Source organism: Ailuropoda melanoleuca, chromosome 14 (genome assembly GCF_002007445.2).
Source record: "Ailuropoda melanoleuca isolate Jingjing chromosome 14, ASM200744v2, whole genome shotgun sequence".
NCBI lineage: Eukaryota > Metazoa > Chordata > Mammalia > Carnivora > Ursidae > Ailuropoda > Ailuropoda melanoleuca.
In genome coordinates, this window is record NC_048231.1 from 33316358 (window position 1) to 33329661 (window position 13304).

General features: G+C 48.3%; 1 non-coding gene across 1 annotated transcript; it reads right to left on the minus strand.

Annotated features, from left to right (window-relative positions):
- Window positions 1-11908: 11908 nt before the first annotated feature.
- Window positions 11909-12182, minus strand: LOC105238183. The gene has a single exon (XR_004620571.1).
- Between the last annotated feature and the right edge of the window lie 1122 nt (window positions 12183-13304).

Consider the following 13304-nt stretch of genomic DNA (forward strand, 5'->3'; position numbering starts at 1 on the left):
CCCCCCCCCCATAGCACAGAGCATCACCTCAAAGCTGCAAGACCCACACTCTGGACCCAGTTCTGCTCCTTTATTGAGTGAACCCTAACAAGCCATGTAACCTCTTAGAACCTGGGCTTTCTCATTTCTTAAGTGGGCATAGCAAGAATATTCCATAGGTGAAAATGTATGTGATAAAAAATATGTTATGTGCAGGTATTAGATTTATTGTTATCATTATGATTATCTTCAGCTTTATAGGGCTTGATGATTTGTGAGGACACTCTCCCGTTGCTCTTCTTAAGCCTGACATAAACACAGGGTGTGATTTTTTGTCAATGCTGTGGCAGTCTTCTGCCAATCCCAAGTAGTCCACACCGAACGGGAACGTGTTGAGTAATCAACACGGGAGAGAGGGGGAGTTTGCAACTAGGGAGGCTTCACCTCTGTCTTCAGCATTACCCATGGCTACAGAAGGGAGTGGAAACAAAAACTGCTCTGGAAAGAAAATTCTGGCAAAGGATGGGGGAGGGAGAGCCCCTCCAGCATCTCTGGAATTGAGCACAGGAAACCCCGCCCTGAGGCCTCCCTTTCAGAAGTGGCCCAGAGAGGGAACCACAAGCAGGCCCTAAAATTATGCCATTCGGAAATTCTGACTCATTTGGCAGTGGGGGCTGTTTGTGCAACGTACAAAATGTCTCCCAAAAAGCGAAATTTTTACTGCTCCTTCCCCACTTCCCTTCCCTGCAGCCAGCATCTCCACCACCACCCGCGGGGAAGCAGGGGCTGATTTAATAAGCCTGGGGAAATGATTCAGGTCTGTTACACATTTGCCTTTGGTTAGTGATCTGAACGAGTCTTATTTTGCAAGCCTGATTTTTCGTTGTTTGTTCGCATGTTCAGTCCGCACAGGAAGCTCAGAACAAACGCTGGAGCGGCTCTTCAGGCTTAATCCAAACCCCTTGTTGTATGAATGGGTAAACTGAGTCAAAGCGGCAGGAAGGAGGGACCCTACTCGGGTCCCAGGTGGTAATTGGTGTTCTGGAAACTTAGGTTTCCATTTCTCTGTCCCTAGCCTGGCTTCCCCCCTTCATGATGACTTAAATAAATGCCATGGGCCCACACAATGATGAAAAGCTCACACTGGGGTGGCCCTTCCTGGGGTCCCTCATCAGAGAAGCCCTGATCTAGGTGTGGAGAGCTGGTTCTCATCCTGGCTCTGCTCCCAGCTGCTTCTTTCTCTGTCTTCTTTCCTTTTCTTTCTTTCTCTTTCTCTCTTTCTCTCTTTTTCTTCTTCTTCTTCTTCTAAGATTGTATTTATTTATTCGTCAGAGAGAGAGAGAGAGCACAAGCAGGGGGGCTTTCTAGCCAGTCTTCTGAGTGTTATTCTGTCCTTTCCCACTCTGGTCCTATTATGTGCTTGTAGGGTGAGGGGTCCGCCAGCCTGGCTTATTTTCAGAGTAAGTTTCTGTCCCCACCCGCAGCAGACACCCCATAACTGGGCAGGGGGACCCCTGCTGGAGGGCAATGAGTCATCTCAGGAGGCACTAAGCATGGACATGGGAGTAATTCGGGATGTTAATTTAGATCCACTAATTGTGCTGCAGTTATAAAATAAAAATATAGAGCGGTTGGAAGCCCAGGACTGGATCCCGGCATGACTGGGTCCTAGTCCTGGTTAATGCTGCTGGGTGGCTGTGTAACGTTGGGTCACTTCTGAGTTTCTGAATCTGTGAAATGAGAGAATTGGAAAGATTCTCTCTCAATGACTCCTCCCAGTTTAAAAAAAAATGTGACTCTTGATAATATTAGACAATAATGTCATTTAGTATGACAAAACACTACTAATATATCCCAAGGATTAAGTACTAATGGAAACAAAAATGTTAAGTACAATCGACAAACTTTATTCCTAAAAAATAAAACCCTTCTGGAAGAGGCTTGCCATATTTCTCCCACCAGTGGGCAACCCAATCTACTCTTCCTGCTTCTGGTGGGAATGCCGTAAACTGTTTTTTAAATTAAACATTTGATTTGGAGACAATTATAGATTATGCAGTCGTGATAAATTATACGGAGAGATCCCTGTACCTTTTATCCAGTTTCCCCCAATAGTGATGTCTTGCAAAACTATACAACATGATACCACGACCAGAATGTTGACACGGACACCATCAAAATGCAAGTCTTCCCCATCCTCCAAGGGTCCCTCATGCTGCTCCTCCCCCCTGCTCTTTTCCCCTCCATAACCCCTGGCAACCATTCATCCATTCCCATTTCCACAATTTTGCCATTTCGAGAATAGTACATATGTGGGGCTCCTGGGTGGCACAGCGGTTAAGCGTCTGCCTTCGGCTCAGGGCGTGATCCCGGTGTTATGGGATCGAGCCCCACATCAGGCTCCTCTGCTATGAGCCTGCTTCTTCCTCTCCCACTCCCCCTGCTTGTATTCCGTCTCTCCCTGGCTGTCTCTATCTCTGTCGAATAAATAAATAAAATCTTAAAAAAAAAAAAAGAATAGTACATACGTGGAATCGTACAGCGTGTGACTTTTGGGGGTTGGCTACTTTCACTCAGCACAATTCACTGGTGATTTGTCCAGAGTGTTTCTGAATCAAGAGTTCCTACTGCTTCATTGCTGAGTAGTGTTCCGTGGCATGGAGGGACGGCTGTTTGTCCGGCCTGCATGTCATACATGTGCTGTGAGAGGGGGAGCACCAGCCTGGAAGTCTGTCCTGGGTGTGGGGTGTGAGCGTGTGTCAACAGCAGGACTGAGCGCTCTGGTTCTGTTGATTACCCGTATATGCAGCAAGAAAAGCGTCTAAGTTCCAGCTTTATACCGTAGCACACCCAGGGCTGGCTGAGTGCATTTCAGATCACGAATGTGTCTCCGTGTCTTCTGAATTACTGTGTAGTAGGAAGGCCACGTCCACGCTTGGCTCTCTCCGTGGCTGCCAAACACGCCAGGGGTGTGGTTTCTCTTCAATCACAGCATCCTCTGCCGCTGGCCCTTACAGCTTCATCATTTTACTTTAAATGACAGGATATCAGGGCCTGGGTGGCTCTGGTTAAGCTTCTGCCTTCGGCTCGGGTCATGATCCCGGGATCCTGGGATGGAGCCTGGTGTCGGGTTCCCTGCTCAGTGGAGAATCTGCTTCTCTCTCCCCTCTGCTGTTCCCCCTGCTCCTGCGCGCTCTGTGTCAAATAAATAAAATCTTAAAAAAAAAAAAAAAAAGACAGGAGACCAGCAACCTGGCTTATTTGTTTGTTTTTGTTTTGAAACCTAAATGCAGCCTTGAGAGTGTCCTGGCTGCCAGCCCTGGGTGGGCGGGCAGAGTGAGAAGCTCAAGGACAAGGATGTGGGGCTATCTCTGGGCTCTGCGTCCCCCAGCGGGCTGAGCCGGGCGGGACCCCCCCCCCCCATATCTCCACATCTAGAAAGTGGGGCCAGTGTCGCCCTGTCTTCCCCGTGGGAGCTGTCACGAGGATGAGGACAATGAGCATGTGTTACAAACCCGTCTGTGCGAATGTGTGCTACTGTGGGAAACTCGATCGTGCAGTTAACGATGCTTGCAAACACAACTTCAGGACTGCCGCCAAGTCAGGAAGAGGCGGCAAGGAAGACTTCTCCACCGAGGCAGAGGAAGCCTTTATTCTTTTGCTCCCTGAGACACGTTTTTGAAATCTGCTGTGTGCTCGGTTTGCTTCAGGCAGGCTTGGTAGTTCTGGATGTGCGATGCTGTGGAAACCTGTGTGATAGGCAGCGTGCCCAGGAAGCCTGGAGGCCTCGGAGCCCTACCTGGCAGGTGGGTGGGGAAACCCGGGCAGGGCATTGGCGGGGGGCCTCCAGCAGTGCGGGAGCAGGTGGGGCTCTGCTCTTTGGGGAAGCCCACACTCGGGGTGGGGGGGTTGTGGTGCTCCAGCCTCAGGGGCTTGTGTCTAACAGGTCCGTAGTCTGTGTGACACCTGCAGTCTTGAGGACAATTCTTGATGGCCCAAGACAATTCCCCAGCAGAGAGAGGCCCTTTCCCTGCAGGAGCCTCGTCCACAACATGTTAGAATCTTGCTGCAAATGGCTGAGCCCAGACACATGGACCCGGTGCTTTCCAGACAGACTGCTGCAAGTCCCTGCTGCGGCCGGAGCTGCACCTGGCCCAGGATTTTAAAGAACTTTCGTCTTTAATTTCTCCTTTGATGTTGTAGAGTTGGCATGCGGAAAAGGATGGCAAGGGCCACTCACCGCATCTCCTGGATAATTTAAAAGCCATACTCGGCAGCGAGAAGCAGCCCAGTGAACAGGCGGGAGAGAAGGCAGCACACACATCTCGGTGTCCTTGGGTGTTTGAAAGGTCCTTGCTGGCACGACGCCTCGGGAGTCAAGGCTGTTCACCATGCACAAGCTGAAATGTTTGCTTGTTTTTGTCACGGCTGAATTGGGGCAGAAGGAATGGACCCTGTGTGCTTGACTTACAAACCCTGGGTTTGCGTGCATACGCAGAGATGGCAGCCAGAAGCCACCTTCCACATCCACTGGCCTGGCTCCTTTGTGTTCCAGAGACTACAAGAGGTCCAGAGAACACCCTGATCGTTTCGGCCCACCACCATGCTTACCTCCATTGCCCCATCGTACAGGCAACAGTTGGTCCTTTCTGGCATCTCCTCCTGCCTCCTCTCAGTCTCTTGGCCTGTCCTTCCCTAACCACACACGTTCTCCAGGTTCTTTTGTGTTCCTTTTCTTGCTCTCACTGCCCACATCTATAGCACAGACCTATACAGGCAACAATTGGAGTGCAATGCGCCCCATATTTTATTTTTTAAAAATATTTTATTTATTTATTTAAGATAGAGTGAGAGAGGGGCGCCTGGGTGGCGCAGTCGTTAAGCGTCTGCCTTCGACTCAGGGCGTGATCCCGGAGTCCTGGGATGGCGCCCCACATCGGGCTCTTCTGCTGGGAGCCTGCTTCTTCCTCTCCCCCTCCCCCTGCCTGTGTTCCCTCTCGCTGGCTGTCTCTCTCTCTGTCAAATAAATAAATAAAATCTTTAAAAAAATAAAAAATAAAATAAAATAGAGTAAGAGAAAAAGAGAGCATGCAGAAGCAGGGGGGAGGGGCAGAGGGAGAGGGAGAGGCAGGCTCCCTGCTGAGCAGGGAGTCCAATGCAGGGCTCCATCCCAGGACCCAGAGATCATGACCTGAGCTGAAGGCAGATGCTTACCTGACTGAGCCCCCCAGGTGCCCCATGACCCCATATTTTAGATATAATCTAATGATTTTGATTCCCCTCAGAATGTCCGAAAGCAATTCATGACTTGCCCTTCTTCAATCCCCGCCCTCCTTCTCCCCAGTATTCCAAGCCTCAGCAAGGAGAAGCCACCAGCCACCAAGCCAGAAACCTGGGGATAAGCCCGAGTCCCCGTCTTTCCTTTCCAGCCTACTCCCCACCTCCAGCCAGTCACCAGATGCCGTCAGTCCTAAGGGAACCCCTTGCACGGGTGCCTTCTGCTCACCCCAGTCCCTGCCTGGTCCCCCTCTGCCACTCCGCCCCCTCCCCTCCACCTTCAACATGCCTGCCAGGGTCAGCTCTCCAGAGCTCTGCAGATTACACTCTTTCTGTGACCTTCTCTCACCCTGGGGAGGAGAGCCCAAGGCCCTCAGCTTTGTCCACGTGTCATTATCTCCCGGAGCGTGCATGGGCCCGGGAGCCTTTGCCCTGGATCATCCTTCCCTTTCAAATAGTAGCTCTTCACCTTTCTTTCGACACAGTTCAAGCACCATCCCCTCTACCAAGCTTTCTCTGGCCCCTGAGGCCCTGACTCTTTATGCTGTTTCCCCGCGTCTGTCCCCACCACATGACTACGAGGCCCTTGGGAGCAGGAGTGTCTCACTGCACTCCGTATCCCCCTTAGCATTCGTGCTGGAATGTGTCTTCACACCCTGCGGTATCCGTAGTCGGGGTTAGGAGTTTCACGCAGTTTGGGATTTCTGAGATACTGTCCTGCACTGCTCACCATGGGGCGTGTCCTTCACTGGAGAATTATGCATGGAGCACATACTAAGTGCCAAGTATAGGGAGGGCTAGGGACCAGGGGCAAAGTGGCTATATTCTTTGATGCCTCTAAGTGTGCATTCCAGATTGCACACGACAGCATTTAGAGGTTGTGTGGACAGCCGTCTCCAGGCCTGGTGTTGGCTGAGCTCTCTCAAACCCAACATGGGGTTCACAGTTTGCAAAGACCCAACTGTTTGCCAATATCATTCAATCCCTCACCATCTAATTAAACTTAGTATTTCTAAAGGGCTTACCATGGCCGAACAGGAGGTACCTCACAGAAGTTGGACTGGATTGTTTATCTGGCATAATGATGGAAGAAAGTATTTCTTTCAAGTTTGTGTGTTTGAGAGAGAGAGAGAGCAGGAGAGCACAGGCACACAGAGGGGAGGAACAGAGGGAGAGAGAGAATCCCAAGCCGACTCCCCACTGAATGCAGAGACTGACACAGGGCTCGGTCCCAAGATGGTGAGATCATGACCTGAACCAAAACCAAAGTCAGATGCTTAACTGACTGAGCCACCTGGGTGCCCCTGAAGTTAATTTTTTTTAACACAACCCCTTTAATAAAGCCATGTGTGTATAATCTGTGTAGGCAATCTGATATATGCTATTTCCCTGACTTCTTAACCAAAGCTTGTGGAATATACTGTTCTTTTCTTGGTGACTTGGAATTATTTTATGAGGTTCTAAAGCTCAAGGCATAGTGACATATGAGGGCTCTTTTCAAATGTCCCCAGAATGCTGCTTTAAAAAAAAAAAAAAATCCCAGCATCTACTTCTTTGTCTGTAAAATCTGTTAACCTTGTAGTCATTGCTTCTCCTGCCCTTACTGTTAGCCTTTCGAGTTCACTGCTTCTCACGCGCTGTGACTGTCATGTTAGAAAAGTTAGCCCTTCCCTAAAACAAGAGCAGGCCTTGGAGGACTGAGGGACTCTTCCTGGAATCCGGCGAGCTGATGACTTCCCAGACATGTATGCAAGGACAGGGACAGCTGCTGTTGGCGCCTGCTGCCCGGGCTTCCTCAATAGACTAGCGCCCCCTACCGGCCTTGCAGGGAAAGGCGGACACTCAGGAAGTGCTCCAAGTTTCTCAAAAGACAATGATTTTCAAAGACATGGGCTGCTTTTGAACATGAGCAAAAATCCCTTCAAGTAAAAAGATATTACTGGCCCTGCCCCGGCCAGCAGGAGGTGTGAACTATCACAGGGCTGCAGCTGCATGGGGCGAAGGGAGATGAAGCCACGGGAGACTCTCATCATCCCTGACCCGGCATACACATACACTTGTGTTGTGCAGACAGAGGTCCCCGCAGAAAAGAGAACGCCGGGTCACTGCAGATCTGCAGGGGGAGACGGCCTGAAATATGTCACCTTTTCCTCAAGGCGTTTCATACACGATTCTCTTGGTCACCCAATTTTTGCAAAGCGCTTGCCCTTCCTTTTTCTCTTTTGGAGTATAATTGGTTTATAATGTAGTCTTCTATTAAAGCTCTGAAACTCCCGCTTACAAAAATTTGCTATCAATTAATCGTACCTCAGTAAGCTACACTTTCAAAAAGTATAAAGCTTAGAATTAACAAAAGGGATTTTTCTGGCCATAAAAGACAAAGAAATTACTTAAAATCCTCCAATTTTTCCCTGTAAAGGAAAACAAACAGTTAACATCTCCTCCCATTTCCAACCCGCCCCCCGCTTCTCCTGGTCTGAACGGGGTGATTTCCCATCCTTGGCTGGATGGATTGTTGGAGAAGGCTGGAGCAACGGAGCCCCACAATGGCAAGATTTAATTGAGGGCATGAAATTATTCAGACTCAAAGGCTGAAGTACAAAGTGAAATTCTGACTCATCCTAAAGAGTATTTATGGTCTTGGCAATACATCTTAGCAATCGTTCAAAAGAAAACAATGAAAATTTTCTAAATGTTCCTCTGGCTGCCAACTCGGGTGATCATCAGAGGGAGACATAACCCTCTGCTAACAGAGAAATCTTCGTAACAGGTTTGACACACAACAGCACTGACTGCTTGCTTTTTACATCCCAGGGTCCCGGCACCTTCTCAGAAGCTCCTGGGATATAATAGCAGTTTGAGCTATGGAAACTATCCGCTGGTAATAAAAAAAAAAAAAGCACATAGTGCAAAACATGAAAATTTTCATTTAACAGTTGAGGAAAAATCAAGTTATTTTATCACTTTCAATCAAGTCTTCATGTGGTTTCTGATTACCACTTACTTCTTACTATTATCTTATAGGAGGTTATGATTTGGGTTCTTTTCCTCTGAATAAAATGAGGTTCTCAATAGAACATAGTCCAGCACGCGCCTGATTTTAAAGGCCTACAGCCGAGTTCAGTCCTTAATGCAGAAAAGCTGCATGGGGACAAAGGACCACAGAACTTCCGAAGTGAAAAGCTATGTTGATGTTTTTTTCATGGGATTTTTGGACTGAAACTGTCACCATTTTAGTTTCACAGAGCCTACAAATCACATCTGTATCCAATAGATACACACGCAGCAAAGCCAATTTGGGAATATTTGATTTTCTGCAGGACTTGCTGCTGATACTATGATTCAGCAGAAAAAAACAAAAAGTGCTTTGGAGGCAACAAAACACATAGAGGAACCAAAGTGCTCAGAGCCTGCCAAAAAGATGTTATAAACAAATGCTGGAGTGAGAACATAATTTGGGGACCCCTAGAGTTAATGAAAGGTTCAGATGAGTCACGTACAAGAACACAATGGTACGCCACACATGCAAGATGGAAAATGGTATCATTAGGGGGGTAATTGTTCGGGAGCAGAAGGTAGTACAAATGGATTTTTTAAAACTCTGCAGCCCTCATATAAAGACATCTTGGAATAGACACGACCTTTTGCAGACATCACAAACACCATTTTCACAAACCCAGGAAGGGGAAGATAGGAGGGGTGGAAAACCCCCAAGAGAAGGAACTTGGAAGTCTAAGTGATGTCGGCACTAGGGCCCAGCCCTCACACCTCTGCGGTCCAAATCCCAGGACTGGAATCAGGTGCTGCTGTGGCATCCAGGCTTCTCACAAATGCTTCTTCAGAGAATCCATTTCCACCTGCATCTCCCAAGGTCTGTTCCAGACTCAGCTAACTCATTTTACCACACACCGTTTCTCTTTATTTCACCCAGACAAGAGCAGGACCAGTGGAAGGGGGCCCTGAGGAGGCCTGCCTTCCAGTCTCTAGGCCAAGCCTATGTGAGGTGGGAAAGAGAATAACATAACCGAAGCCACTCCCATGGCCAGAGCAGTATTTATAAAACCAGCTGTCTTGTTGGATACAGGCAGTAAGAATCCAAAGGGCATTTCTATCTTGGCAAAAATGCTCAGAGGGCTGGGCATTGCCTTGGTTTCTCACACGTTACACTGTTTTTAGGGGAGCTGGGGAATCAAGTGAATTCCATGATTGTGGTGGTGCTCTAAAATTACTGGATAATAGCTAAGTGCACTGCTGAGAAAGGGCTCAGGGCCCAGCTCACATCTATCTATGGAACTCTGGGTCTCAAATGCTATTTAGCTCAGGAATGTTCGGGTGGCTCAACCCCCCTACACAGTCCAAGCAGCCACTTTTCTCCTAAGATGACACTTATAGAATGCTCTGGCCGGTTTGGGCCTACCATGTCTGTATCACATGTGCTAGGCACAGAAACACCTCCTCTTGGCAGGAATGAAGCAGACACTTCAAGACGGAAGTCAGGGTATGGACAGAAATAATGCTGAGTGTTCAAGTAATGGATTGTCTTAGGCTCAATAATGCTGACTTCATTGAGGGCTGATACATACGAAGAAACTAGCTCAAGTTTGTTAAGGCCATAGGCTCAATGGTGAACTTGCTTTTGGAGGGGTGGGTAGAAAGGAGAGATTCCACCAAATATAGTAAAACCTTATCTATAAAAAAGTGCAGGGAGAAAAACATTTTTAGGATGCTTGAGTCAGCATGTTAATACATGGCATGATTATTTAGTTTGCGGTCTAATTAAACTTTGTGACCCAAATCCCAGGATTCAAAGCAGTTTCTGTGTACTTCCCACCCCCACCTTCTCACTAATGTCCAGGTGGGAGAAGATCACAAAACTGATAATGATTACTGACTTATGTGTTCAAAACACCCAAAGAGGGGCGCCTGGGTAGCGCAGTCGTTAAGCATCTGCCTTCGGCTCAGGGCGTGATCCCAGCGTTCCGGGATCGAGTCCCACATCGGGCTCCTCGGCTGGGAGCCTGCTTCTTCCTCTCCCACTCCCCTGCTGTGTTCCCTCTCTCGCTGGCTGTCTGTCACATAAATAAAATCTTTAAAAACAAAACAAAACAAAACACCCAAACACATTGGAGTATACGTGCAGATTTCTGACAACTGTGTAAGAAGTATATTTTTGTCATGTTTTCATTATAGAATTTCTTTTTTTTCCTCTGAATTCCAATATAGTTAACTTATAGCGTTATATTGGGTTCAGGTATGCAATATAGTGTTTCAGTCATTATAGAATTTCTACAGGGAAACCTCAAAACTAAAATGCCAAATCATACATAAGAGTTTGATGCTTTGGAAGAAATATTTTGAACACCATTTTTTTCACTTCTTTAAGATTTTATTTATTTACTTATTTATTTAGAGTGAGCAAGAATAGGGGGAGCGGCAGAGAGAATCTGAGGCAGACTCCATGTAGAGCCTGACATGGGGCTCGATCTCACAACCCAGAGATCGTGACCCGAGCCGATATCAAGAGTTGGATGCTCAACTGACTGAGCCACCCTTGTGCTTTAATTCGTGATGGCTGGTGCCAACACTCCAAGAGTGCTTTTTAAATTAAAGACAGAAAGGAACATGTTCAACATACATAGTATTTTATATTTTCAGTTGCTTTGGTAAAAACTTAAAATTTAGATCTATTTTAATTTTTTGGTTTAGCTATCTGATCTATCTTCCTGCCTTCGATCATGCTATCAAAGCCGCCCCATTGAGCGTCCAGAAGGAGCACAGGCATGCTTTCCCATATCCTGAGGTTTCCCCTATGTTCTTAGGCTGCACTGCACACAGCAACTCTATTTACTGCAGGTTCGAAGAGCACACGCTTGGTATTCTTCCTGCTCAAGGTTTACTCGTCATCTTTAACAACAGCTCTATTCTCCATTTAATAAAATGTCTGATAACTAAGAAAGACAACCACGCTTCCAAGCCACTGTTACACACTAGGGAAGGGATATGCTGCTCCCCGTCACTGTCCCACATCTCTGCCTCTTCAGAATATAAGTCTGCGAGCTACTTCTCTCTATTCCAGTCAATACAAAAACACATCAGACAGTTTAGAGTAGGCAACGAACAGCCTGAGATTTTCAGGATCAAGTTATCAACGTTTATTTTTAAAAAACCAAACAAACGCAAACTTACTATAACATAAGTCTGAGGAAAAGTTAGCCGATTTGGGAAATATCTATTCTCTGATGTAAGTGCCGGTCTTCTGCAACATGTCTGGGCTTCAGCACCCCCACACTTCTTATATATTTCTGTTCAGGACACTTGTTCCTCTGATTTACCTGGAATCCACGAACCTAGGGGAGAAACGAAAAAGGATTCTTTACGGAGCTGATCAATTTTGGGTCCCCCATTAGAAAACTATCACACATCCATAGCATCAGTGAGGGTGAAATAAATAGGTCACTGAGAAGCACTTCTGAGTAGTATCTTGAGTTTATTCTCAATTTGCTAGGGTTCAAGTTTCATGCTGAATGATTACTTGCAAGAGTACTTGCTAACAGCACCCGTATTAATTTTCTGGTTTTAAATTTGAGAACCTCAAAAACAGAAGCAGGTCACCTCCAGCAACAATTTTTAAAATACTTTTTTTTTTAAAGCAATTTGTAGCAGTACTTAGTGTCCAACAGAAACCACTCCGTCTGTTAAACAATATCTCGACTGCAAAGCTTCTCTTACTGTTGGTGGATAGATAACGACACGGCACAGCCATTATCACCGTGGCAACAGTATCCGGGACTATCAGAGGAAAATTGCACATAGAACCGCTGGCTCTTGAGCAGTCATGCCTCAGCTTCCTCTGGAGTATGCTTTTTCTGCAAGTCTGGTGTGCCCCAGGGTACCACCAACCCTGCGCGGCGCCAAGACTACAGATCTTGTATGGATTTCACTCGAGTCCCGATCTTCCGGAACCGGCGCACCTGCCACGTCCCGAGCACTGCTCTAGGTACTGAGGATACAGCAGTGAGTTAATTCCAGTGCCTGGGAGGGAAATCAATAAACCAGCTAATGAATACAAGTCAAGGAGCAATACGTACAATGGAGAACAGAGAAAGCAGTGAGCCCTCTTCTGTACCCGCTTCTCGGTTCCCCCGCTGGCTACCAGCTTTGGGCACCAAATCTCTCTGGACATCCCGCGCTGGCACCGTCCCCGGCAAGCCCAGAAGACGTCTGTCCAGCGAACCAATTCCCTCTTAGCTCCCCATTCAACAAAGCTTTCCTGGGCTTTAGGCCCAAAGGAATTAAGTGGGCTGCGAAGTCCACGAAGCCCCAAACCCGGAGGGGATCACGCACACGAGGGCACCTTACACACTTCCTAAATAATAGTTATTTTGGAGAAATAATCGTGGGCCGGGTGTGGGCCTCTCCTCCCACGCGGGCGGCGGGGCCGAGGGACGGCCGGGACACGTGGCCCCCGACTCCACCCGGGAGCCCCGGCCGCGAGAGCCCGGCCCCGGCCCATCCCCGCCACGAACGGCCGCTTTCGGCCGCAGCCTTACGGAGGCACCGAGATCGCTCACCTGGGCTGGGAAGGGCGGACCCAGGCCAGCTCCAGCACCCACGCGGACCCCGAGGCCGGAACCCGCGCCAGGCTACCGCGTTGCCACAGCAACTCAGCCACTGCCTACACCGGAACCGGAACCGTCGCCTGGAAGTGACCCCTTCCCGGCGTTCCGCGGAACGCCGAAACCCGCCCACTGCCTTTCCCAGTCATCCGGGAGTATCCCAGCAGGCCCGTCCACCCTCCGGAGGGAAGTCGTCTTCCCCCTCGTTTCGCCTCTCCTTGCCTCGGAGCGTGACGCTGATGGACATTCAATCTCTCCAATCAACTGACAAAGTGATCGTCAGCGGCCAATAGTAGGGCTGTAGGATGCGGCTCAAGTTTAAGGACCGCCTCCAATCTGTCGGGCCGGACGAGGCACATGATTGGTAAAGTCGAGTAAGTGCGGGCTAGCGTTGTCCAATCACGGGTTGTAGTTCGGAGCCGGCCCAATGAG